Below are 4,310 nucleotides of genomic sequence, written 5' to 3'. Positions count from 1 at the left end.
CACCTATAGCACCTGGTCTTTCTAGGTGGTCTCCCATCCAAGTACTAGCCAGGCCCGACCCTGCTTAGCTTCTAAGATCAGACAAGATTGGGCACCTTCAGGGTGGCATGGCCATTGCATGACCTCAAAGTTCACTTTGAACTTTATCTTTTAAAATAAGTAACAAATTCATACAGTTCAAAATACAAAGACACGAAAAGGTATACATTAACGAAACGGCTTCCTCATTTCTCCCAGACACTCGGCATTATCTTTACACATCTACCGCGTAAAGGGACGGCTTTACCCCCTCATTAGTTATCTCTGTTTTTTGAGGGAAATGAACAGATGGGTGAAATTTGAGATGGACTTATAGGACAGAAATGACAATTCTACAATGTCTGTGATGATGGCAGCACTAACAAAGGGGCATTTTTTTCAGCCTTGGTGGCAGGATAGAGATCATGGTAAAGCAGCTTCAAAGATGCTTTCCTTGAGTCTGTCTTAAAGGATAAACGGGCTTTGCAAAGAAGGAAATGAAGAAGGTACAGGCTAAAAGGAGGAACAAAATTAGTTGATAAAATACAATTCAGGGTTTATCTCTTTCCTTTCTACCTCCTGGACTATTGCTGCTCAGAGGTAACTCACCTTGCTTCAGCGATGCAAAGATCATTAAACACCATCTGTCCGACCTACAGTACAAAGTTATCATGATGCTCAGATGAAATAGTGGATGTGGGAAACACAACTCTACCTCATTTTAAAGTTAGATTGCTATTACTGCCACCTCTTCCTCCACTAAAATCAAATGCCTTTAAGGACCTAATCATACTGCTAGAGCTTTACTTATTTATTTTAAGACATAGGTGGGATGCTTGGGATGCTTTGAGTTGAGCTATTATTTCATGATATAAAAGAAAAGAATGGACTGAGGTAAAGGAAGGAGAGAGAAAAGGCTTGTGGGCTCTCATATCCTGGGCAAGAGGAGGTACCCAGTGAGGACAAGAGTTGAGAGGAGGGAAGCTGGGACAACCAAAAATAAATGTTGCCAAATCTGGCCCAGATACAGCTCCACTGGGGAGAGAAAGTGGTGCTTGCTTTACCTCTTATCTTATCTACTTAAAGTATTAGACATGTCCAAGAAATAAAGCTATAAATAGTGTTTGGGAGGCAAAGTGGCATTAAATATTCTTATTGAAAGTAAAAGCTGCTACTTCTACTTCAGGCTAAGGTGGAATAACAGGAATTAGATTTACTCCTCTACCTGAAATAATGAACAACCAAAATATATGAAAAAATGGTCCTCAAAACTCTGGGTATTTGGCAGTGAAGGAAAGTGATCCCAGAGAAATAGGAAAACCAACCAGATGAGCCCTGTGATTGACCCATCTTTCTTCCTCAAGAGATTACAGGACAAAGAGTAAGAATACAGGAGGACGCCAAAAGTTGAAGAGAGTCCAGTCCAGCATGAAAGGAATTTGGAATTTCCCACCCTAACAATAAGAAAAACCTAAACAAACTGAAAACCAACAACTCTTTTTAGATCCAGCAGAGAACTAATATCACAGTGCAAACTGCTGCCCAAAATACTGGAGAGATGGAGAGGCAGACACAGAGAATCACAACTAACCTCAATAGAAGCTCAAGAGCAAAAACCTTCAAAGGAACCAATGCTGGTGTTCCTTTCACCCAATATATCATGTCTGGCTTTCAACGAAAAATTACAAGGTGTACTAAAAACAAACACACACACAAACACACACACAAACAAACAAACATAGTTTGAAGAGATAGAGTAAGCATCAGAACCAGACTGGGATTTAAAACAACTGTGATTAATAAGGTAAGGACTCTAATGAAAAAAAAAAAAGGAAAACATGCAAGAACACATGAGTAATATAAGCGCACAGATACAAACTCTAAGAAAGAATCAGAAAGAAAGGCTAGAAATAAATAACACTGTCAAAAAATTAACGGTGCCTTTCATGGGCTCATCAATAGACTAGGTAGGCATGGTTGAGGAAAGAATCAGTGAACCTAAAGAAATGTCAATAAAAACCTCTAAAACTGAAATGCAGGACAAAAAAGAATGAAAAAAAAAAAAAACAAAAAACCCCAGAATGTTCAAGAACTGTTGGGCAGTTACAAAATGCTTAACATGCATGCAATGGGAATACAAAGGGTGAAGAGGAAGGAACAAAAGAAATATTGGAAACAATAATCACACAGAATTTCTCTAAATTAATGACAGTCATCAAACCACAGATTTGAGAAGCTCTGAGAACACCAAACAAGATAAATACTAAAAATATCCACATCTAGGCATATCATATTCAAATTTAGAAAATCAAAGACAAAGAGAAAATCTTGGAAAAAGCCCAAGGAAAAAAATCTTACCTATAGAGGAGCCAGGATAAGAATTACACTGGACTTCTCTTCAAAAACTATGCAAGCAATAGAAGAGTAGAGCGAAATATTTAAAATATTATTTAAAAAACTCCACTAACCTAGAATTTTGTACTTAGCAAAATTATCCTTCAAAAGCAAAGAATATAAAGACTTTCTCAGACATACAAAATAAAGGGAATTACTTGACAACTGACCTGCCTAGCAAGAAATGTTCAAAGAAATTCTTTGGAAAAAAAGGAAAATGATGTAAGTCAGGAACTCAGACCTGCATAAATTAAGAAAGAGCATTAGAGAAGAAATACGTAAAGGTAAAATAAAATATTTTATTTTTCCTATTTGAACAATTTGTTCAAAATAACTAACAAAATATTCAGTGATTACAGTTATAGATAAATTAAATAAAAGAAGTATCATAAGAGCTGAAGAGAAGAGTTGGGACTAGTCTATTATAAGATGCAGTGGTATAGAGTTATTTCAAAAAGGACTTCGATTAGTTGTAAATATATATTGCAAACTCAAGGGCAACCACTGGAGAAAGAAAAAAAAAAACAAAAGTATAATTGATATGTTGAGAAGAAAAAATGAAATAATATAAAATGCTCCATTTAAACTAGAGAAAGCAGAATAAGAGTAAAGAAAAAGGTCATTGGCAACAAATAGGAAACAGGAGGAAATACGGTACACATTAACCCACCTATAGCGATAATCGCTTTAAATATCAATGGTGTAAATGTACCAATTAAAAGACCTCAACTTGTCAGAGTGGATCAAATAAAACAGGACCAAACCAAATGTCTATAAAAAACCCCACTTTAAATATAAAGGCACAGAAAATGAAAAGGAATGGAAAAGATGCACTGTGCTAACACTAATTAAAGAAAGGTGGAATCATTATATTAATTTCAGACAAAGCGGACCAAGCCATATTAATTTCAGACAAAGCAAGGAAAATTATCAGGGATAAAGAGGGGCATTACACGATAAAGGGATCAATTTTCCAAGAACACGTATAATCCTTCCTGTGTTCGCCCTTAACAATAGTAAGTCAAAATATTTGAGGCAAAACCTGATAGAACTTCGAGGTTCAGAACTAGATACATTCACAATATAGCTGAAGATTTCAACAACACTCAGTAATGGACACATCCAGCAGGCACAAAATCATAGGACACAATGGAGCTGTACAGCACCATCAACCAGATCCAACTGACAGCTACAGCATACTTAATCCAGCAACAGAACACACATTCTTCTGAAGCTTACACAGAACATTAATCAACGTAGGCCACATTCTGGGCCATAAAACATAGATTAACAAGTTTAAAAGGACAGAAAACATACAAAGTATGCTCTCAGACCACAACAGACTTAAACTGGAAATCAGTAACAGAAAGACAGCAAAAAAAAAAAAACAAACAAAAACAAAAAGCAAAAAACAAAACAAAACAAAATACCTCCAAATACTTGGAGATTAAACACCATACTTCTAAATAACATGGGTCAAAGAGGTTTCAAGAGAAAATTTTAAATATTTTTAACTAAATGAAAATGAAAATACAACTTATTGAAATTTGTGGGATGTAGCAAAAAGCAATGCTTAGAGGAAAACTTACCGTTGACTGCACACACAAGAAAAGAATATCTAACATCAATAATCTAAGATTTTACTTTAGGAAACTAGAAAAGAGGAGAAATTAAATCCAAAGTACACAAAAGAAGATAGTAAAAATTATACTTGTACACAAATGTTCATAGCAGTATTATTCATAATAGCCAAAAAATGGAAAAAGTCTAGATGTTTATCCATGGTGGATGGATAAACAAAGTGTGAAATGCATACAATGGAATATTATTTGGTCATAAAAAGGAATGAAGTATTGATATATGCTACAACATCATTGAACCTTAAAAATATTAGGCTA

At 35.2% G+C, this 4,310-nt stretch overlaps 1 pseudogene; it reads right to left on the bottom strand.

Annotated features, from left to right (window-relative positions):
* LOC111741504 lies at positions 1-119 on the bottom strand (annotated as a pseudogene).
* Positions 120-4,310: the final 4,191 nt, after the last annotated feature.

The sequence above is a fragment of the Pteropus vampyrus genome, unplaced genomic scaffold (assembly GCF_000151845.1).
Source record: "Pteropus vampyrus isolate Shadow unplaced genomic scaffold, Pvam_2.0 Scaffold3, whole genome shotgun sequence".
In the NCBI taxonomy this organism is placed as follows: domain Eukaryota; kingdom Metazoa; phylum Chordata; class Mammalia; order Chiroptera; family Pteropodidae; genus Pteropus; species Pteropus vampyrus.
Note: the sequence above shows the minus strand (reverse complement) of the source record. Positions and strands in the feature narration are given on the sequence as shown.